At 41.8% G+C, this 24,335-nt stretch overlaps 2 long non-coding RNA genes across 3 annotated transcripts; one reads left to right on the top strand and one right to left on the bottom strand.

Annotated features, from left to right (window-relative positions):
- Positions 1–898: 898 nt before the first annotated feature.
- On the top strand, positions 899–10,762 carry LOC106016197 (uncharacterized). Of its 2 annotated transcripts, none has more exons than XR_001188731.5 (3): positions 899–1,171; positions 6,413–6,664; positions 10,624–10,762. It is a non-coding gene; the product is annotated as an uncharacterized lncRNA (long non-coding RNA). The 2 variants fall into 2 exon arrangements; XR_001188730.5 differs by lacking the exon at positions 10,624–10,762 and adding an exon at positions 7,321–7,558.
- Positions 10,763–21,981: 11,219 nt separating this feature from the next.
- On the bottom strand, positions 21,982–23,488 carry LOC110352238 (uncharacterized). Its single transcript, XR_002400891.4, has 3 exons — positions 22,835–23,488; positions 22,585–22,709; positions 21,982–22,408 (listed from the first exon to the last, which is right to left on the bottom strand). It is a non-coding gene; the product is annotated as an uncharacterized lncRNA (long non-coding RNA).
- Between the last annotated feature and the right edge of the window lie 847 nt (positions 23,489–24,335).

Here is a 24,335-nt window from a genome sequence, read left to right as displayed (position 1 = left end):
ACAGTAAAATATAAATGATACAGTAAAATGATAAATATAAACCATGTCTATATTTTAGGATCTTATTAAGAGAAGAGATGATCTGAACTACTCTTTTAAAAACTGATTTGTTAATTAACTCATTCAGAGTTACAGCAGAAAGTGGCAGATTCTCATGCACAACAGGGACTATGTTCACCCATGGGGCACCTATTCTATAATACGCTTGTCCGTCTTCCCCCAAAAGATCTAGTCATTGATCACTCTTAGAGACAGGATACAGGATCATATAGAGGTTTTCCATTTCTGATGTCCCCATCATCTTTGCATTACCCTTTTCACAATTCATCTTCTGTCCTCACATCCCACCATCAAGCTCCTTGGATGACTGCTTTTAATGGGAGTGCTGAAAACTCTGGCATCCATGGCAGTACCAAGGATAATAAGAAGTGCTGGGATCTGGGAATGTACACTCAATAATGTACATTTTGTTTGTTTGTTTTTGTGTTGTTTTTGTTTTGTTTTGATTTGATTTGATTTGATTTGTTTAATCTTAAGGTCCCTGCTGTGGTTTAACCAGGCAAATTAGTAATTATCCCAAGGAGTCCCTGGCTCGGACATGGCCTGTTCCCAGCACACAGCATACCCATGGCCACTGTAGTCTGGAGGTTAGGAAAGTTCAATAATCACAGACATGGCCAGACTGCATCTCCAGCTTCAGGGACAGAGAATGGACTTGGGCACTGTTTAGTTTACTGATATAGATGTAGCCAATGACTTTAAAACAAAACAAAACAAAAAAAAAAAAAAAAGAAAAAACAAACCTCCATGTTTTCTTGATTAACCTTTCCTTGAAATACTGCAGAGGGAAGCTCCCTGCCTAAAAATCTTAGATTAGGCTCTTGCTTTCCTGGGTGTTTTCCCTCTATTCGTTTGTTATTTTCTCTGAGAGTTTATTTGTTCTCCCAGTTATGCTAGCCTATCTGCCTGTTTGTGCAAGTAAAACTGTCCTTTCCCATTTCCTCTGTCTCTGTTATTTCCTCTCCCATCATCTTCTTATGCTGTGACATTTGCGGAAGCTGCTTTCCTTTCTCATCTCAGCTCTGCAGGCTGAAGGCAGGCTCTGCCCGGTGTTCAATGTTGAATGCTCTCCTGTGCAAGGACTGGCCCATGCTGTAGACATGTGCTGGAGGTAAGCTATCACAAACAGGGTGATAAATTGGCAAAGCATTGAAAAGCAATTCTTTGTAGATATGGAGGGCTGGCAGGCCCATCTGGGTTATGCTGACTTTCTCCACAGCACTGGCCACAGGATTTTAGCTGTATCTTGGAGATCAGTTCCAACTTAAAAAGCTGAGTTGTTTCTGACAGTTAGAAAATATGTTAGACTTAAAAGGCAGTCAGCATTCAGCCAGGAGGGAACAAGGCTGGGTACTGACTTCTGCTGTTACGATTTGGGCTTTACTTTTTTCACCCAAAGCCTCTGTAAGGCAAGAAGTCTCTGCCCTGGCCTGCATGGTTTGTTTACACAGCAAAGTATCCCCTATGCACCAGCATCAGGATGGTGCAAAGTATTCCCCTAGGGCACCAAGAGCATGCTGTCAGGGTGGGATGCCCAAATACAAGTGCTTTGAATCCCTTCCCACGGGGGAACAAGAGTACAATCTCCAGGTCTCTTTGTCTTACCATTGACTGGTAAGACTAAGAGGATCATCTAGGTAAGAGGATGCAAGGTGACATCAGGTGCAATGTACCCCTCTCATTTTGCTCAGAGGAGGAGTGCCACAGGACAGACTGCTTCTCTCTGGAGGAAGACCAAAACCTCCCAGAATTAGTCTTGATGCTGACAACTGGAATTGGAATAGGATTTCAGACACACGCACTTCCATGTTTTGTGTTTCCCATTAGCTGACCATAGATGGTTTTCTGGTCAGAGCACTCAGCATGCATTGCTGAAGGGGTGGAGGAGTATAACTGTGGCCTTCGGATCACATGCTGCAGGGCAGGAACCTGAATTCCTTGTAGGTGTGTGCATCTTTTTCTTGGATCTAGCACCAAACAACTCTACTAACTGTGGAATTCAATTCAGGGAGCTAAAAGCCGCTGAAGTAAAGAAGCAACACAAATATGAATGAAATTGCTGTCCTGAGACTTCCATCCCACTGCCTAGGCCAGGTCAAGAAACCAACAGGAAAGACTATGGATATTTACAATACAACACAATCAAATAATAACACCAAGATATTCTGGAAGACAAGAAGACCATTGTGTGCATGTCTGCATGTGTATGCACATATGGCAAGTAGATGCACATACCCACACAACCCATTGCAGAAGGCATGAGGTGCTAGAATGCTGCAAAGTCTGGTGGCAGGGAGAAGTGACATTTTGGTGTGCTTTCTAGTTAATAAATCAAAAATGTTTCTCAAACACCCACTGTAAGATAAGAGACATTATATATACACAGCTGTATGTTTCATCCACTGAAAAGCTGTTTCTAGCAGAAAGGCAGAGGACAGCATGGTGTACAAGAGCTCCATACATGTATATAATTTTTTTACATTTTGAATGTTTTGTTGTTGTTGTTTGATTGATTTTTGTTTTGTTTTGTTTTATGTGGCAGATTTTTTTTATTTTTTTTTTTAACAGTGAATTAATTTTACTGAATAACATACAAAACTGGAGAAGTTAAGAAGTTTCTTTTTGTTTTGATAACTATTCTGGGACCAATCTCTCTAAAATATTAAGATTTCCTATGAAGTACTGCCAGTTATTGCATAGATTTCACTTAGGTTTCGCATCCAACGAATGAAGAGTTTGATACAGAAAGTGTCTGTGCCAGGAATTACAGTACTGTTGTCACAGGAGCTGGTGTTGAGAATCTCCAAGACTGAGCTGACATTTGAAGAAATCTCTGTGTTGATACAAGATGAAGTAGTGAGGATCACAAGCTACAATGCTCTCCCTGGAAGGAGAAAGTGGGACACTCCCAGAACTTGCCTTCTGCTTATCTGGAGCCTTGACCCCAGCCTGCACCATTTGATCTGCATGCCTGCAACCCCTGGAAATTTATCTGTTCCAGCAGGAATTTGCCTGTGCCTCATGCACCCATCTTATAGTCCACTTACAAACTGGATTATGGGACTAACACTTCAACACTCACAAGTGGAAAACCTGAGAGCAGGTCATGGTCTCCATCACAGGCGAGGTGTAACAGAGTCAAGTGGGAGGTCAAGCAGAACTAGCTAGATGAGGCACAGCATATTTCATGACTCTTCCCAGTCGTAGACAAGCTGAGTGTTGTTAGTGTAAAAGGAAGCATGTTTAGTAGTTTAATAATCAATAATTTGTCGTTTTACCTTCCTTCTATACTTCCCAAATTTACTCTTTACAGTACAATTTTAGACAAACAATTAAATACAATTTGATATTAATTTATCTTCTTTTAGTGCCGTGATGGCTGGATAGTATAGGTATTTTTCTGGCACTGACGGCCAGTTTTTTCTACCTAAGTTTAAAGAAGCAATCACAGTGTTTCTTTGGCAGAGATGACATAGGCATACACTGTATGTATATGTTATACCACAAATTACAGAAATGTCCTTTTGTATAAGATCAAAATGGGGTTTGAATCATTTTGGGGTTTGAATCTTGTTAGTATTCTCTTAAGAAAAGTTGCTGTGTTTACAAGAACCTGTGGCTCCCTGGAGTATATTTCCTCTGGTATACAGATTCAGATCTAGCATTATCATTTATAGGCTTCATTATCTAGATACTTCATACTATCTGAACTACCAGCTTGCTCATTATTTAATATACTTACCCTTCCATTTTCACGTTCTCCAGTGAAACGTTGAATAGGTTCACTTTAAAAAAGACGTTCCTTAGTCCTGTAATTGCTTATCTGAATTGATTTGTTCAGATCATACATTAGAATCAAAAACAGAACAAAGGAGAAGAAATTAGGATATGGATCTGACTCCTGAACTGTGCAACAAGGAGCTCAAAATCTGATAACTTCCTTCAAAAGATAATATGGAGGATCTCTCCTAGCCAAGTGCACCATAACTCGTGCATTAAATTTAATCTCATTTAATCTCATCACAGTTGGAGCACCTGTAGAAATTCTCTAGTACAAAACACCTTGTTATTGATTAAACTGGAGCAAAATGAAGTGTTATTCTACCAAAGAAAACAGACACCTCATATATTGCTGGGGCTAGGTTCACAAGAAGAATTTCAGCATTGAAACACATGCAACTGTAGTCATGCCGTGCTGTGCTGGGGCCTCCAACATCCAGGCTGGACACTGAGGCACTGATGACAGCATGGGAGAATCAGATAAATAACAAAGACAGGAAGGATGGGCAACATCCAGCCAGAATGTGGGACTGCCCCTGTTAAGCAGAAGGATCTGCTTAAAACTTCATAGGAATCTCAGCTGAACCTGTGAATAGTTGTTAACTCAAAGCATTTACATCCATAAACACCACTGAAATTAGGAGTTAATCATAAATCCTTGTGCATCTGATCTGTAAGAACTAAGGTCCTCACCACTGTGTGGATATTAATGGAGAAGCCAAGGATTTCTGAGGCCACCAGCTGCCCTTGCAATGTCCCAGGATATTTACACCCCCTCAGAGGAAAGACACAGCAGATGGCACTGCCTGAGCTGGCAGAGAGCACTGGGGAAGGAGCTGTCTCCATCCTCACAGAGGTCTGCAGACACCCTCCAGTACCCAGTCAAGGTACTTAATCTGCCAATGAGGGTGCAGGAAGACCTCTGGGTCAGATGAGGATTTACTACCCAGAGGTCAGAAAACTTTTCAAAGTCATCACCCAAGCCCACCAGCATTCAGGCCCCGTGTTCAAATTCCTACAGCGTGCTGCAGCCTAAAAGACTGCTGTGGCTAGGGAGACTGGGTGGCACAAACTTCTCAAAAAGTAGTGGCAAGCTGCAGAAAAGAAAGAAAGGGACAAACTCTAAAATTATAATAGAATTCTATGAGAGGAGACTTGTCTTTCTTCTAAGAGGAAATATGAGCTAGATGACTTGTGTGTGTGTGTGTGTCCAGTACATTATATTCTGGTTCACAATTATTTCCCCTCCCTGTTCTGCCATACTGGGATACCAGTAATTTTCCACATCTACTGGATGTCAGCCGTAAGTCAGTGCTTAGAATACATTTATTTTTCAAAACTCTTTTGTTGTATCTGAATGTATTGATTCTTCCCACTGCACAACTACCAAGGATGTCATTATTCTAAGCCCAAGCTGATGATTTTCTCTTGGTTATGATTCATAAGCTGCTAGGCTTTTTATAGAGCTCAGTGTTTCTTAAGGCTTGTGCCGGTGCAGTTGTCTCTTTGAGTTTACTCTTTTGGCTAGCTGGCAGCCAGAAACAGCCATTTTTTTCAAGAAGTCAGGAGGAGTTTTCGCGAACAACTTCTCTAACAACTTCTCGAGCAGTTATCTACTGTAGAGAAGAGAGGAGTGGGCAGAGGCAGGAGGTTGTGATCACCACGGAACAGCAGTTGGTTTAGTCTAGTGACACATGGCTTTCTAAATGAGAGGGCTCTGAATAAAATACAAATATCAAAGCCATGTGTCTGCTTGTGGGTGCCACATTCTTTAGGATCACAGTGGCCGTCTTTATGCACGAATGTCGCAGAAACTGCTCGGTTTCATCCCGCGTGAATGATGTGGCAAAATTGTGAAATATGGGGTGGAAAAGCGCCCTCAAAACAGTCAAAGAAACTGCCAGAGCGCTGGAAAGCAGCTATAGGGAAGCCAGTGCTGTCACTTTAAAATGGCGATGGGCCCCGGCGCCTTTGAAATCATTTATCACAGAAGCCGTAACATCTGCCACCATCTTGGATTCATTCGAGAAGTGCGTCTCAGTAGCCATTTTAAAAATGTTTGTTTTCAATTCAAAACACTTAATTAAGTGCAGGCCAGGGTAGAATATATGCCTTGAGCTGCTTTCCTTCACCCTGGTTCAGAACATGGCTTTTTCACAACTATGTGCTTTGAATTGAAAGCTTTCTTTTCTTTCTTTCCTCCTTCTTCTTCTTTATTTTTTTTTTTCCCCACTGCAGGGCCTGCTCTTTCTCAAGACTAAGCTGAATGTAAGGCTGGCGAATTCAAGGAGCTGCTTTGATAGGAGCCTGAGTGTCCTGGGGCCAGAGGGAGCAGCCGAGCCTCTCCAGGCCATGGCGCCTGGGCTGCTCTGGCCCACAGGCCACAGCCGAAGAGCTGGGCTAGGCCCTGCATGTATTAACCCAGCATCCCGTTTCGTAAACAAGAGGCTTTCAGATGATTTGTGGTTGTGGAAGGAATTAACAGCCTTGTCACTAGTCCCTGGAGAGGCTACCAGAAAGGTAGTTGTGTCCCTCTTGTCCTTCATAAGCTATTTGCATCTTTTTTTTCCAGTCTTTCTAGGAGGCGCTTTAGAGGGACAGCGTGAAGACAGCGCTTGTCTGTTTACATCGCCTTTGGTTCAGCCGCCTTTTATCACCATCACTGACACGTTGCAAACAAGCCTGGGGAAAAGACAAGCAAGCGCTCAGGAATGAACAGCTCCAGACCGGCTGGGGATGGGCCGGACCCAGGGTTCTGGCACTATCTCCTCAACAGACAGGAAGAAAAGCCAGCTGCTGATATGAGGATGATTTAGAAGCTAAGGTAGTGTATGTAGATCTTGGTCCACTCCCCTGAAGCATGGGGGAGCATAAGAGGTTTTTGTTTGTTTGCCTGTTTGTTGTTTGTTTTGTTTGTTTGTTTGTTTTATTGGGAAAAAGAGAAAATTGGCTGGGGACCTCTGAATTCAGTTCCTCTTTGTAAATCTGAACCTGCATTTCCAGATGTCGCAAATTCTCCATCTGAACGCACAAGTCACAGCAGTTCCCTCACCAACCAGAGCGTTCAGATGCTTTGATGGTTACATATGCACTATCACACAGCACGCATATGTACATTGTATCCACCATCACCTTCCCCAAATTCAAGTGAGTAAGGGGCAGTAGGTGTGTACTCCGGGATGCTTAGCAGATACCTGCCCCACATACCTTGTACACTGTAGTTCTCATGCTGGAGAAAATCAGGTAAACACATCAGCGAGGAGCTGCAGCATGTTTTAACCACTGATTTTCAGGCTGAGATGATTTCTGAGTGATGGGGGGACTGGGACTTTGTAATGTGTCATGGTGAGCAAGTATGTGCAGCTTACATTAATGAAAACCAGAAATAGATGATCTCAGATTTCAATGACTCTGTGCTTTTAAACATGACATCTTTATTTCAAAACACAATGTGTACAACGCAGTTTTTGTTTCCTGAAGGTGCCTGGAAAAATGTGAATTCAGAGCTAAGCAAAGAAAAAAGACCCCTCATACATCTGCAGTAAAATGAAGACGCAATGAAGTTTTGAAGAAGTTATGCTACAAGTTTCTGCACAGAACACTTATTTATATACCAACAGATATGTTGGTCCACTAATGATGAAATATATTCACAATTCTGGCAGTGTTTTGATTAAACTGAAAGAAGGAAATAAATTAGAGTACTCTATTACTAATGACAGGGTCACTGCAAAAGACACCTTTAGTCTCTGATCACAGTACTGTACAGAGGAGATGGGATGCATCTGTGGTGAAAGTAGAAGTGTCTGCTTAGTGTGTGTGCTCTTGGCATGTGTTTGGGAATAGGCTGCAATTCTGATGTGGGGAAAATGAAAACAGAAAAAGAGGGATACCTGCTGCTACTTGAGCTAGTGCTTCCTAAAAACAAAACCAAAGCATGCTTTTAATTTTTTTTTACTACACCCATCTTTTTGAAGTGTCTTGTGACTGCGTGAGGGGGATGTTGCTCTAGATTTCAAGGAGGAGGGTATTTGCTTTCTTTTTCCTTACAAATCTGTTTTTTTACGGGCTTTCTTCTTTGGGCACGCATTCCAGTGTTACAGATGCACGCTGAAATTACAGGGGTGAGAAGGCAGCCAGGAATGAGTAACATGCAGCCATACACACAAAACAGAAAACATCCTCTTTGACTAGGTGATAATTAGAAAGGCTGCTGTATTGCCATGTACACAAACAAAGCATGTCCCCATTGGGAATGTATTTTGCTTCCTCTGATGTGAAAAGAGTAATTTATTTATTTATTTGTTTGTTTGTTTATTGTGGAGGACAGACTTTTTAACTGCTCACTGACCTATTTTTAAACAAAACTTCTGCCTGCGCCAACAGCTGCTTCCAGCTAGAGGCATATGACCACTGTCCAAATGGGTCTTGCTGGGATGTTGGAGGGCCGAACTAGTGTCTGATTAGAAATGGTTGATAACTTATCAGTGCTCCGTGTTACTTGACTAAAGCCAATTAAACATTGCTTGGAAATGAGCTGCTATCTTCTCATCTTCAGCAGAAACAGACATACTGATAACCCCATAGCCACAGCTGGTGACTGACAAACTAAATCAACCTATAAACCACTGACTTTTTCTCCCATTGGAAGGATCATCTTCCCCTAACACATTTCTATTGTGTGAATCCAGAATGCAAGGTTTTGGCTCTGTATCTGACCAAATCTTTGCTTTTTCTTTCCACAGACTGACCATAACTCCATCAGTGTAGAATGATCTACCCAGAAAAGACATATGTCACAACAAAGACAGTAAAAGAATATTTTGAGAGCAATTGTGGTTACACAGTTAACAGATATGAATATGAAACTTTTGGATTAAACACATGGCAAGCTGAAACAGTTTGTTGTTGGATGCCTTGCAATAACAAATATGACACATCCATGTGTTTTTATACGGGAAAGGAAGGAATACACTCTGAAAAGCAAGAAGGAAGGAAGGAAGGAAGGAAGGAAGGAAGGAAGGAAGGAAGGAAGGAAGGAAGGAAGGAAGGAAGGAAGGAAGGAAGGAAGGAAGGAAGGAAGTGCAGGGAAGGGAAGTGCAGGGAAGGGCAGGGAAGGGCAGGGCAGGGCAGGGCAGGGCAGGGCAGGGCAGGGCAGGGCAGGGCAGGGCAGGGAAGGGAAGGGAAGGGAAGGGAAGGGAAGGGAAGGGAAGGGAAGGGAAGGGAAGGGGAAAAGATATATTTGGTGTCTTAAGACAGCAAATTAAGTGAATAAGAGCTATAATCAAACTCAGAGCCAACTCCTCTTGCCAGGACACTGCACAGTAAGGCTGATGGAATTGCCCCTCTCCAGCTGACCCTAGTTACTGTTCAGGTCTAAATGGTGGCAAAAATACCACAGCAACACTTAATGTGCCAGGGAAATTATATATAAATTAGGCTAAAAAACATGTTAAATAGTTGCCTTTCTTGCTGGCGGATAATTACTTCCAGTTCTGTGTTATATCCAGGAGAAGGGAGCTATGCGAGTTCAAAGTGTTGCTCATTAGTGATACAAAGGTTAATTTAGTGGGGACAATATAAGGTCAAAGCTGAACCTCAGTTTATGTTTTACGTTTTATGTTTTTAGTTTTCCTTGCTAAACATTCTACCTTGCATTTTACAGAGAAAAGGACAGAGCCTCGTAGAAGTCAACATGTCTTTTTAAGGTTGCTGTTACTTGCAGAGGGAAGAAGAGGCCAGATAACATTTGTGTGAAAACACATCAGTTTCAGTATTTGGATATGATTTTGTATTCAACTAAACCAAAACAAAACAGATTATTTTATGAAAAGGTTCAACAGAATTTAAATGCAAATTTTATAAGAGCACAAAATGCTTTCTACCTTCCATATAGAATGGTAGCAGTAAGCTAACATTGATTCATTTACATGTATTCATAACATGTAATTTGCGTTTTCCACCAAAAGTTCTAGATTATATACACACAACTCTCAGAAAGGGGCTTTTAAACTATTTATGTAAGATTCACAAAACATGCTTATGCACATGCACAGCTTAAGAACTAAAAATTCCTGCACACAAATTCCCAAATGACTAAAACAGTATTCTGTAAAGCTCTAAATTACATTACATTTTAACTACATTGCACATGAAAACACTCAGATAGGAATTTAGTTGGCCTCTTGCAAGGTTTAACAAGAAGAGACGCAGTAGTCATCGGTATAATACAGATTCTGTATCTTTTAATGCAAATATATGCTGCAGAACTTAGAATTTCTGCAGTGGGCCACATCCAGCCATGATCAGGTCATGATTCTTCAACAAAACTTTTAATAATCTACCTGAGTGTTATTATTTAGCAGAACTTGTCAGTGCAAGGCTGCCTGCAGTGCTGCCAAACTCAGTTCCTACTCCAGTTCCAGGCTGTTTTCAGATTTGTACCATCCTTGGTTGGCACGCAGCTATGCTGGAGAGGAGGGTGGGTTTTTCCATAAATCAACGGGAACAAAGGAAATAAAGCAGACGGCTTCATCTTAATTACCACACACAATATAATAATGATATTTTTCATTTTAAAGGTGTGTAACAAATTCTTGGCTAAAACACTTGTGTGAAATAGAACTCCTCCCAAAATAATGCACCGTAGTAGCAATTTTAAGTCATAAAATTCCAAGGTCTTGCTAAAGTTTAAAAAAAAAAAAAAATGTAGGGGCAAAGCGGTGTCAGTGGGCTGAAATTCCTTTGACAGATGTAAAGGTCTTGATGACAGTTATTTTCCAGGTCTGCAGCTCAGCAATCATGCCTCTGAACGGTTTCCCACGTGAAGTGTTTGAAGAAGCGGTCGACGTGTGACTGATCTCCAAGGCCCACCGCCTGGTCTTCTTTAAGGATGAGGCAGAGGCAGAAGGAAAGGTGATGCTGATAAGGGAATCTGAACCAAATGTTGTCACATTCTAGAGATGATTAGATGCCCTTGCCGTGACTTATTACACAACCTGAGACTGGAAAGAGAAAACCTGGGATGAAATGTAGCCGCAAGGGGGGGAAGACGCTTTTTCAGCAAAGAGCAAAAGGCAAGAGAGAAACTGTTATCGATGCCTAAGAGCGGGTTGGGTGTCAGAGCGCTCTCTGTGCTGTGGGATGTATGGGAGGCAGCAGTAAATCATCCCCCTGACTCAGACCTACCGTGATCTAAATTTATATCTGCACAAGTTGCTGATAATGTAAAAAAGCTTTGCTTTAATAAAGGACAGGACAATACATTTAAAATGCAATTTTGGTAGGTATGGGTTGTTTCAAATTTTGCTTTTTCCTTGTGTACATTAACAAATGAAGCTTTGAAGCCAAATACACATAATAGAATGAATAGACTTAAATTTGAAATCCTCTCTAAACTTCAAGTAATTGTTTCTGTATTTGCTTATAAGCAAAACTATTGCTTCCTATATTTCAGATGTGTAATACACAACTTAAAGAAAGTGCAGCGTTGTTCTTAAATCTGCATTTTCTTTTAAAAAGACAGTTACCTGTAACCATATGTCTAATCTTGAGATTAGATACATTTTCTATATGCTTTGACATCTATAATGAAATATTTAGCTTAACAGAAAAGGCAAAGGACTTTGGGATTCTGGAGGAGCTCTTTGGTCAGAACACTAGTTCACTTGAGAGTATTTTCATATCTGTAAAACACCCTTTTAAAGCTATCAGAAAAAAAAAAATCTGCTGTTGTGGAAAATACTGATTTGTCACATTATGCACAGACTCCAGAGTGCAGTTTATACATGACGTGTTGTACACAACCGTTGCTGCATGGCTTAATTTTCCATACAAATGCAGAAGTTACATTAAGTTACATTTCTCAAGACTCTTCCATTTAGTCTCTCATTTTTCTCACTGATTTCAGGACAGGCAGCATCTCCCCTTACATCCACCTCCCTGCAGATCCTAGGAGAGGACAGAGCAGACCCTCTTATTGTGTTACTTATTGTGTAGCTTTGAATAAGTATGAGTCAATTCTGTTTTGGAAAAGTAGTGTCGTTCTTAATATTAGTCATGGTTTACACAATAATTAAAGTGTCCACAAGTTTTTCAAAAACAGTTTTATTAAGTGTGAAGACCTTGAAACAAAGATTTTAGAATTAAATGAGTTATAATTGTGTTTATTGAAGTATGTATAGTTTGTAAATGTGCATTGTTCTATCTATTGATACAGTGGCTCAGTGTGCAAGTGCAAGGCAAGTTTGCACACAAAACATGCAACTTGTCCTAGTGCAAGGGAAAAGTTGTCAATCTTCTTCTTAAACAAATGCCACATTTCTCTCCAGCCTCAATGTCTATCACACACAGCCTAGATTTGTTCAGCTTCTGAATGCCCAAGGGCTAGAAACAGTTCTCCAGCTTAATATTTAATCGTTGAACTCCTCACTGGGGATGATAGCTAAGATGCCGTACAGAATGACTGATCACTAACGCTAGCTGGTGGTGACACCCTAGCTGTCAAAGGGGCCCTATCAAGCCTTTCAGAATCTTAAAGAAGGTTGTGGTTTAAACCTGATTTTATGTCAGATACCCACTGCAACCCTGGGCAAGTCACTCCACCTGCTTTAGTTCCTCGTGTTCAAGACAGGCCTGGTACAACACACATTTGCAAATATGAGGTGAGACATCTGGCTGCTGCTGAAGTTAGAGAGAAATCTGAGGAGCAGCCTGGGGCCAGGCAGACCTCGCTAGTGACCCCAGTCCACCAGAGGCAGCCTTGGCATCTTTTTGCCCTTCTCTGAGGTGGCTGAATAGAAAATTGAAAGTCTGGCCTTTTATCAGGCCTGTGAATGACTGATAAATCCCAGAGTGGTTGTAATGAACAGAAGATCCATAGTCTGGGAAAAATCAGTGTGGGCTCTACCTGCTGCTTCATTTTTATAGCTCTAGAGGAACCTTGATGAGACTGAGGTTTTACCACAATGTAAATTGTTGGTTTGGGTGTCCCAAGAATGCATGTCTCGAGGCAGCCAGGTGGTTAACACTGCTCTGCAAACAGCTGAGGCGAGTGCTGTGCGGAGCTGAGATGATTGGGATCAGCAGGAATTTGGGTCTGGAGCGTGCCTGTGACAGAGAGGATCTCTGGCTCAAAGTTTCCCATCCCTCTGCCTCAGGATCATGACTCACTGTGTCAAGGAAGAGGTCGTAAGACAAAAAAGGGCAATAAAGGGACAAGGAGGGAAAAAAAAAAATCCAAATCCTTTCCCCTTGGTTTCTGTCTCTGTCAGTATTTTATCTCAGGACTTTAAGACAAGTACCTTTTATAAGTCCTTCCTCAAGCCTGAGGAATTTTAAAAACTATCCACATGCTATCTCTGTACCTTCCTTTGCTCTCATATTGCTTTCCTCACAAGGGTTTGCCCTCACCTTGCTCCAGGCGAGTTTGTAGCACAGGCACTGAAGATGAAGACAGATGCCTTCAGCACCCCCTCACCTCACCCCTGTGCTGCCCTTCACCAGGCCCTCAACCCTACATGACCCCGTCCCTTTGCTGGCAGCCTTGTGGGAGTCTGAGCAGCTCATCACTGACTTTAAGCCCAAAAGAAGTCAGTGGCAAAGTGAGGGAAACCTTAGCGCACTGCCTTTTATTTTATTTCTGTCCCACAAATAAGCAGAAAGCTTTACAATACAGTGTGGCAGCACAGATACTTAGTTTGTAAACTCCTGCCCCATGTTGGTGCAGTGCCTGCCCGTCAGGAGGTCCAGCCCATAATAACAACCATACCGAAACCCATATGAACATTGTAAAACATGCTTGCGTGCAGAGTGAGTATACTGGGGCTGTAGAAAATGTTACACTGCTTCAACAGATGAGTTAGACAGCATCTGTAGCTCCTTGTAGGATGAGCAGAGTGGAGCTCCTGCCCGGACATCAGGAAGGTCTGCCTGAAGCCTGAGTTCAGCCAGCGGCAGCCAAGAAGGACACACCAACACATGACAGCAGGAGCATGCTTTATAAATACACACAACAAATACTTTTTACCCTCTACTTCACCACTGCCAGCTCTTCTTGGCATATTGCTTCTCTTTTAAATCAAGGCTTCAGCTTTTCTTTTGCAGGAAAGATGAGTTCAGCATTATTTTTCCCAAACATGCTATCCAGCTGTCTTTTTGTTATCCTTACACAGTCTTATTTCCACAGTCACTGCATTTATACAATCATAGGACACCCTGAGTTAGAAAGGACTCAAGAGGACCATCAACCCGAACTGGAGGTGATGCCTTACTGAAGGAGATATCACCCCCATTTTACAGGTGTGTTTGTGAGGCACAGAGTACACTGAGTGACACAACCATGCAAAGAGTTTTCCTCGGTTTCACCATCTCTCTTCAATCTGCTAGAAAGGTCTTCCTAAAAGGAAGCGGGATGCTAAACTTCAGAAGCAGTGGGTTCAGTGGCTTAGGGGGGGAAAGAGATAAGAGGAGAAGAAGAGAAATTGTGGCATAGACTGAATGCTGATTGCTTGCCAGTTTTGCTGTGTGTTAGCTTTTATTTAGAGGAAACTACTGAGCTGTCAGCCCAGGCTGTCAGAAACTGAAGGAAAAACACGAATGATTATATACAGGGGGGACAAAAAATCAACCAACCAACCAACCAAAAAAAACTAACTCTGTAAATCACTGATGGAATCATCCCACTCTGCATCCTTTATCTTATACCATAAACTGATGCAACACTTATTTTCCTATACATATCCCTTCAGCAGAGGCCATGGGCAGGGGAAGGGGGAACTTGCTCTCCTCTCTTTGTTTCCTGCAGCATTCCTCTCTTCCTTTCTTCCCCACCCAGTCTGTGCAACAAGACTGTGCCCTTGCCTTACTAAATGATTAGACCCTGCTCTGCCCTTTCAGCTGCTGGTTCAGCCTTTACTTTTGGGGCACACGCTGTGCTGCAGCCTGGTTATAAACGGCTAGTTACAGACTTGTGGAGGAGAGTATTTTAGCTGCTGGGCATGCACGGTGAGAGTGTCAGCAGCTCCTCTGACTGCTGCTGAAAGATGAATCTGAGCTGGTTGGCCCCAGTACATCAGATGCCAAGACTGCAGGGAGGAGCTGGGAGAGATGAAAGAAGATCAAAAGTGGGAGGGAGGACTTGCTGTTTCTGTGGAAACCAGGACGTTAGTCAAACTCAGGTTTTTGCATCACTGACCCCAAGGTGACCTGCTGACCTCTCCTCCCAGGCTGGCTCCAGCACAGCTGTTTCTCCTGAAGGAAAGGAGCCAGGCTCACCTCCTGCTCCCTGCCTGACAGCGTGTCCAGGCAGACTCCCTCCTGCCAGCGTAAAGACAATTAAAAGAGCATCACGAACATGATTCAGGCCACCTAATAACGAAGAGGTCAATGGGATAGGTACCCCAGAAAACCCCAGTGTGACAATGCCATTGCAGCAAGTAAATAACTGCACATGTGCTGCTCTTTCAAGTTTGCTGACTGCATAGATAAGAATCTTTGGATGTTGTTTGTTTCCCACACACGTGTACAAAATTCTGAAATGAAGATCTGAAGCAACCCATGAGGTTATGAAACCATATTCCAAAAGATGTTCACTGATCATTTTCCTATTCAAAAGGCCCTGATAATAATAAAAATAAAAATAAATAAATAAAAAGCTTTGACAGCATGCAGCATGAAGTTTAAACCAGCATGGAACAGCAAAGAAGCAGAAGCTTTATGGCTAGCTCCCGACAGGAGGAATTTATTTGAGAGGAAGAAGCAATATTTAAAAATCAGTAAAGAAATAATCCAGTGCACAGCCAGGACAAAGCAAGTACAATTATGTGTGCTCACATTAGGAAGAAGCAGCGGTTCCATTGCTAAACTCCTTCCTCAGGCAAGAGATCAAAGCAAATTACACCCATAAGAAGAATTTCTACAATGCCTCACTAATTAAATCGCAGTTGGTTCGTATAATATTGAAATCAAAAAACATGTAAACAAACCTTGAGACAAGATTGAATATTTTCCATGCAGACATGAGCCTGAACAAACTCTATCTTGTGCTGTGCCTGAATTTCGGAGAAGTTTGAATCCAGAGATGGGTCCAATTTTTGTGCTCCAGATACATCTCCACTTACTACTAATGAAAGTCAAGTCCTCAGCAAAGAAAGCACAGAGGCTGGAAGTAACACTCAAAACACAACCAATGACAGATGGAAAAAATGTAAAACAAGTCTAACCTCTCTGATTTTCAAAACTAAAAAGGAGACTGACTGGTGTCCTATATATAAGAGGCAAGTAAGTGTAAGACATTCAGCAAATTTTATGTTCCTGTAGGTAAGGGCAGGAATGAGCATTACAAATAACAAAACTAACATCAGTATTTTCCGAAATGACTGAGGCTAGTGGCAATGCAGCTGCAGAGAACAGCAGCATCCTTCTTTCACCCTCCTTTCTGAGTGAATTTACCTCCCCAAAAGTGGATGAGTGCTGCAAGGTATGTGGTGCTGGGCTGGTCAGAAAGCAACAATAAAATAGCTAGTGCTTACCACAGCTTTTTACAGCAACACTGATGAAAGCCTGTGTGACTGCTTGACTCTGAGGGAGCTGGATCACAAAAATGAGCCCTGACTCTGTGACACCTACAAATCTCTCCTGTCTGAGAGAGGCAGAGACTGCGGTTTGAATGGGTTATCCCTGCAGCTGCATGTGCTCACCCAAATCAGAAAATGATACCTAAAAAGAGGCAGCTGGCTATAGCCTGGCTCTTTTCCATTGCAAATCTGCAGTTGGAACTTGCATCATCTCTGCTGTCCATTAACTGTTTCTTCTCATTGATTTAGGAATTGTCTGTAATGCCTCCATCCATCAAAGGCACCTTAGGGAACACTGGGAGTGATTCCTCTCTTCTGTGTCAGAGATCGTACTTCTCTCAAATCATCTTCTGCTCTGTGTGTGCCAGTGCTGCTCTGGCTATGCCTGATGCAGTAAACGCAGTGAGGCCAGGGAAGGGGCCTGAGTGCAGCCCCACATCTGCCTCTATCATCTGGCTGTCAGCAGGCTCCCAGGAGCAGCGCCGGTGGCTGCCTCCTGGCCTGCTCCCGGGCATTGCTCAGGCACAGTTTGCAAGTGCCAAGAACCATTTTGTCACACCAGGGGTAGCCCCCTCACCTCCCAGCCCTCCCGCTCCATGTGCCGGAGGACCATCCCACATCATCCTCTCTGCCCTGTTCCCCCAGCTCCCTGCCTGCTAACCCGGTTCTGCACACGCACACACACACACACACACACACACACACTGCGTGTTACCACATCCCGCTGCTGTTCCTGTTTTTCTCTTTGAATCATAACCCTGGAGCCCTGCACCTCCAGAGCGCCAAGTTTCTCTCAGAAAGGAGATTTACAAAATGAAATTTGCTTTCTCAAGAGCTCATCTGCTTAGTCCCCACCTGCATTCCTAATCCCGCTGGTGACATCAGGGGTAATGGGCAGACATTTGGATTTTGAGTAAAAGGCAGAAGTGATTGATCTCATATTCACTTTCCACATCCACTCCCATCTGCTCCCAAAAGAGAAAAATAAAGGAGGTTTTTAGAAAAGACAATAAGCCAGAAAACTCGCACCCCGAGGAATATGATGGAATGGCAGTATTCCTGCAGTGAACACTTCTGAGTTTCCCGTAACGACAAACCGTATCCACAGTTCAAGTACCCTTTGGAAGTATTAACTGTGAGCTGGAACAAGCAGCCAAATGTTCAGCAAGGATGTGGCCTCCTGCCAAGGGCAGCGTGGGGGATTCACAGGGGCGATGCTTTCTCCTTCCCCAGGCAGAGCGCCAGGAGAGCACAGCTCCCTCCCAGGGAGCCGGAGTGGCTGCAGAGCTGGCCCGGCTTCACAGGCAGCCCAAAAAAAAATCCTTCTGTCCATTAGGTTTCCCCCCAAAAGACATTCCTTTCCCAGCTCACCTGTGCCAAGTGCTTCCCTCTTGGGGCAGCTCAAAACCCCGCTACCTACCACAGACGTTTGCAGATGGCTCTTCTACAGACAGCCACTTCTAAGGGGCTTAACCTGTGCAGACTTCTGCTTTGCTGCAAAAGGGCATCACTCATAATTACACTTTTGCAAAGTCCTTGCACACACTCACACATAAATTTTTACATACAGGGAGGAAGGAGACCAGCTGTAGCCCGAGGATAGGTATATTCAGCACCAGCTTAATGCATATCTCTACTGCATCCCTATTTATCCTATTTATGAATAAATCTTTGCAGAAAAAATGTCTCGGGAGGAGAAGCCACAGGGCTGTTATAGCTTTTACAGACCCCGAGTACTTATCTCAAGCTGAGAGAGTGATTTCATGGCAATAATTTGTTTAAAGTGTTGCTGATTGCTTCCTATTTCTTCCTAGCAAATGACTTTTACACCTTTCTACTGTTGCTTTTATATGAGCTGCTATGGCAATTACTCTGCAGGAGGCTGTGTAAACATCGTACAGACCCTTTTATCTGACTACTAAGGGCCTTAGAAGACACTCCAGAGACCTGATAAAAATGTTTTCATTCGTTTTTCCCCTTCCTTGGAAAAAAAATATTGTTAGTATGTTTCTTTCAGAGTTTTCTCTGTTCTTACAGAGCACATTCAAGTGTACTTCCAACAGAGCCTGTCTGATCCCTGTAAATAGCCTGTTTGAAGGGAACTTCGAGAAAGTACAAAATGAAATTATTGAGAGCTTCTGTATGGAAGGAACAGCCCCTTCTCAGCTAAAAGAAGAATTTCAATGATAAAATAATTTCAAACCAAATTGAATCTTTCAGAAGAACCAGGGGTGATCACACAGTGATTAGGGCTATTGGGAGGGACCTATTTCTGATTCATCTTTTTATTCTCAAGGTATGAGAAATATCTATTCCTCCTACCCCTGTTAGGAACAGGTTGATGCAACGATGTTTGGAGCACAACCAAAGCTTTTTTGGTGTATGACTGAGTCTCCAGCCCAAGGATTTGAGTTCAACCTGTGAAAGTTTTCTGCTTTAGCCCAGCTTCAAAGTGTCTGCATTCTCCTTTCTTGTGTCTCTCGGAGATCGAAGCCCTGCCAGATCACCCATGAAGCCCAAACTTTATCACACATCATCTCTGTCAGACTAACCAGAGCACACACCATGGAGTCTATGCTGGTTTTGTGCTTTTCTACCAGTCCTATTCTGGCTCTAAGAGGACTTAAAATAGCAGAACCGTCACAAACTTTGAACAGCACAGGAAGACAATACAAGCTCTGGCATAAATCCTGCTGGTACAAAGTCGGGTTGTCAGTGTATTTTAGCAAATTTAGGCTGATGATATGAATTCGTTCTTGAGCAGTGTTTTGTGTCATGTGAACACAGTGGGGCTTTTGGTTTGGTTTTGCGTGTGGTTTGTTTTTGTTTTTGTTTTCTATGGAGTTCACTCTACTTGATCAAATCATGATGTTATTCAATGAAGAAAGACACTTTGAGAGTAGAAACAGAATGGTAATTAAACCTTATAGAATGATTAACTCATTGATAAATTATTGTAGTTAGGATTGTGATGCAGGTTCCTTTTTAATTCTTGATTTACAGGGGTTTGAGGAATTTGGTAATTTAACTATAACTTAAATAAAAAGAATGATTAAACTTTCACATATTCACCAGCAGATTATCTTCCTTTCCAAAATTTAATGCAACATAGTCTAGTATAAATAGCATGATATTTAATTCCCCGGTATTCTGAATGAATAAGACATTTCAAATATCTTATGGATGAAAGCACCAAAATTCAAAAAAGGAATTTGTAAGACTTCTACCTGTAGGCAAAATGGGGAAAACATTCTTTAGTGATGCTATCATAGATTCTTTATCATAATTTTCCATTTTGTGTATAATTTGTATAATTATCCCATTTCATGAACTCTGAATTAATATTTACTTTGGGTCAAGGTCAATTTGAAAGTAATCACATCAGTTTACTTCTGAAAGCTGCCATGTCCAATAACCCTGTCCCAGGGATAAAAGCAGATATACCATGTCATGATACATCCATTTGTTTTCTTCAACTTTGATATGTTCATACAAAATTTTCTGAATTGTAGATTGTGTTAGTCTTCTGGAACTTTTACTGTCATGCCAGCCCCTCTGCTGTTTACCCACCCCTACTGAAACACCATTAATGATGCACAATGACAACCCTTTATAGGAACCTGCCATGATATATTATGTGCATTTGGCTATGGTTTTTCTTTTTTTCTTTCCTTTTTTTTTTTTCCCCCTCCAATATTTAAAATGCGTTATCAGTATTAGCAGAGAACAGGACTCCAGCAGGTACTGAATCCAATTCATACTCAATAAAGGCAATAAAGGATGTTAGGAGTACCTCTAATGACAGAGAGTTCTCTCCTCGTTTCTACTTACACTTCTGGGCAGTGACGTAGCACCCCGGGTTTAAGAGTAGAGCAGGTACTCATCAATAAACTCTGCTGCATCTGTTGAAAGAAGTGCTGTGTGCAGCATGATGTCAAACAGAGTGAGCATGAGCTTGTTAAGAAGTTATGAAAGGAGCTTCCTTGTTCCTTGGGCTGAAAGCCTGTTTCTGGCTCCAGGTGGTAAAAACATTAAAGAAGAATGGTTGTGAATTATTCTCACTCCTTATTTCACACAAGCACAAACTGGTCTGGTACAAGAACTGTCTGTCAAGTAAGTGAAATGAGATAAGCAGGACTAACACAGCATTATGCACTTAGCATAACAGTTTGCTCCTGTAACTTTATCTAGATGGCTACATAAATTGCTCTTAAGTACTCCAAGTGTTGTTACGTGCATTTTCTTTACAAACAGGCTTGGTAACATTGTTCTTCCCAGCCTTTGCACACCCACATACATGCTCCTTCAGCCCCTAGAAAGAGACAACTGTAACTGTAGGAAAGAAAATCTGAAAAGATAATTCACAATAGAACTATCTAGCTGTAGTAGAAGTCTTCTGAGTATGTGCCTACAGAATAAGGTACGGATACATGAAAATGCTATGCAATACTGCCCTCTGCTAAAGGAACCTTCATTTGCCCAGCATAAGCTGGGTAGTGGAAAATCCTGCTTCAAGTCCCAGCATTTGTGTAAGAATACTGCTTAGACCAAACAAAGAGGAAACAGTTGTACAGTATCTGATGTTCATCTGCAAGCCAACACAGAGCTAACAAATTCATCACCGTTCCTTAACATTGTTAAACCGAATCCTAAAGCCTCACTTGGTGTGAGTGGTGGCACAATTCCACCACAAAAGCTTGTTTCGGATAATAATAATAAAAAAAACACTCTACACACTGTCAGTGTCTAGTCAAAGCCACTCCCCAAGTGCAATCGCCTTCAAACTATTTTAAACAACTGAGACTATTTCTGATTTAAGTGGAAAATTTCTCATGTTCCCAGCTAGCTTTAGCAATTTAACTGTCATTTAGATGGGGTTTATCATTCCTAGAAAGAGACCTGACCTTACCCACACTAGGTGCCCCTCAGCCTCTCCATCCTTTCAAGGGGCTTTATAGAGAAGAAGATCCCCATGAGTGCTTGCCTGCACACAGATATGGAGCCCTGCAGGATGCTGAAGACACAGAGGGAGGTTGACAGGTGGGTCAAGCAGACAGGTGGCTCTCTGGACCAGCAGGAGGAGCACCCTGGATGGAGCTGGATCCCCATTCCCACAAAGGTGGTCATCTGCTCATGGGACCTCCCACCCCTGCACCCACCCTTCCTCAGCTGCCATCCTCCTTGCTGAAGCATTGTCTGAAACACTGCTGGTTTCAGCCAAGGTTAACAGAGTTGGCTGGGAGCAGCTGAAGAGAAGGCATTTAATCTGTCCTGCCATCCTCAAGAGAAGGGAAGTCCCTTCCAGCCTAAGAGTGGCCACAGGGAATTCTCATGGGACTTGGGTTCCTAAATCACCTCCATGAAACTTCATCCCAGATCTGAAGCATCCTGTATAGCCCCTCAGTACAATGCGAGGAGACTTAGTTTTCTTTGTTGGTGGTGGTTTGACTTTAGTTCCTTGCTGAAACAAACATTTAACCAATTCGCCTCTAAAAGCATTTGAATTTATTAACTTATTATTGAATTTATTAATTTATTAATATATTAATTTATGTTTGTTCCTAAAATGGCCTGTTGCAAGAAACACTTAATATTCCACGTTCCTTTTGTATCTGCTAACATATAACCTTCATGCCTATAATTCTATTCTTTAAATTTCTTTATCGCTTTCATTTGTCCAGTATTGCTGAGATAGCAATGGCTGTAACCCATGATTTGAAAAATACATTATGAAGTGTAGAAGGCAACCAGTAAAGCCTACCACATTGCTCCATGCATCCTTCTAGTTCATTCTCCTCTTCCATTTGAAAATAAGAAGCTGTTGTTCTTTTCTTGATAGATTATTTTGTTAGGTCTGCTCAATTGATGCTGTGATTACATATAGTCTATCTGCAAACGTTTTCCACTGAAACTTCAGGGACTATATGGTCTCTAAATCAGCCATTCCAGGAGATACTTGTCTTATTTTCAATTTCTACAGCAGAGCTACAAACCTTAAAATATAAAAGGCAATAATAAAGTATTTTCTTGTTTCCTGTTGTATTCAATGTGAGAAATTTCTATTTCACTTTCTATTAGGATCCTTTTCAAATTATTTACTGACTCCACTGTTAGACACTTTCAGTTTAATAACAGAAACTTGCCTTGCCATATTTCTGTTTTTACTCACATTCTCTTGTCCCATTTTTCTCAGGGATGTAAAAATCTTCAATCTTCTGTCTAAATCTTGAACTATTAAGAATATCTGAAGTCATCACATGCTTTTAAACCGGACCACAGGCAAATGAAAGGTACCTGTTGCATAGAATGACCAAATTAGTGGCATTTTTGGAGATAATGATATTTCATTTTGCTTTTGGAAGAGAAAATACATCAGTGTTCAATCTGTATATCAATTAAAATGACAGCACGATCCTTACCTGCATGTAAATGAAGAAACTCCCTAATTTTATATTCAGTATTGTTCCTCTACAACTTGGCAGTATGTCTGGCAGCAGACAACATAATACCCATTGTTCTTAAACCTCTTCAAAATATGAATGAAATCCAGTAGAAAATTAGAAACCAGTCTGACTTCACCCATCATTGGTGGTTTCATGTAACCAAGCAGTCAAAAGTATGAATCCCAGTCCTGAAAGAAATACCGGTTACAAGTATACTACCTCCAGGCAATTCCACTCCTAGTAAAATACAAAGCTGTCCCAATTGCAATGATTGGGAAGGTCACAGTGAGTAAATTATAGAGAACAGGTGAAGAAACTAACTCTTAACTTAAGGAGATGAGGTGAGAATAAAGAAACACAGAGCAAGTGAAGATTTCTGTGCTACAAGTAGAAACTATGCAGGTGTGTTACTTTGTTATTTCATTGGAAAGAAGGGGCAGAGGGTGAGCTAGGAGAGTTCAGAATTGTATGTTAATAGTCAATGAGTTTTTGCCTAGACTGTAGAGAGTTTTGGCACACAATGAGCTTTATGTTACTGTTCCAGTCAGCTCAGATCAGCTCTTGGGCTGCTCTAAATTATATCAGAAACTGCAACCTGTAGTCGTAAGGAAATGCTAAGTTTATGCAAAGCCTCCTAACTCCATGTTTGCTCTTGACCTCATCAGCAATTCAGCTCTGTCTATATAAGCTTTTTTGTCTGCACCTACAGTGCCTCTGACATGTTCAAGCAGGAGATGACAGCCATCAGAGCAGCTTGTGCCATTTTGTGATGGAATACATGTTCACAGACCTTGGCAATTATATTATAGGCCCTCATCTGTTCAGTGTTTAATTTGTGAAGCATTGTTCAAATGCATAGACATATTACATGATTCATACCACGTGATACAGGAACTTTAGCATCCTTCAGTAAGAGCTCCTCTGAGATGGTTCACAACATGTTGCCCAAAACATTTCTGAACCGGTCAATTCATTTGTAATTCACTGGTTCTGTATTCCATCACTGCCCCAATTTCTTTTGTCACTTTTTACTTCTGTGTCTTATCTTTTTGGCAACCTAGGCCAGTAACATATAAATGAACCTTATATTCAGAGGAACCTTCAGTGACCTGTCCCTAAATCTGGACAGGCACAGAACTGATTAGGGATGCAGTGCCAGTAACCCTGCCCTGCTGTTGTATGACCAGGGAAGAACAAGAAAGTTAACTTCTAACAGGATAACTCTGAGCCTCCTTTGCTGGAATTTACCGGAGATGTCAGCTTTTGAAGTGTAAGAGTCAGCCTTTTACAGAAATGTGTGTTTTCCAAATTATTTGTATGCTAGGAAAACATTTTCAAAAGGGGTTAATGACAAGTTACTTCTTGCAGGACCCTGAGCATAAGCTTTCCCTATGTTTCTGATTGCACAGCTCTGTTAATCAATTTTATGCAACTAATGTTCCTGATCTGCTACCCAAATGTGCCCTAGAGAGTTCAT

The sequence above is a fragment of the Anas platyrhynchos genome, chromosome 3 (genome assembly GCF_047663525.1).
Source record: "Anas platyrhynchos isolate ZD024472 breed Pekin duck chromosome 3, IASCAAS_PekinDuck_T2T, whole genome shotgun sequence".
NCBI classification, from domain to species: domain Eukaryota; kingdom Metazoa; phylum Chordata; class Aves; order Anseriformes; family Anatidae; genus Anas; species Anas platyrhynchos.
Note: the sequence above shows the minus strand (reverse complement) of the source record. Positions and strands in the feature narration are given on the sequence as shown.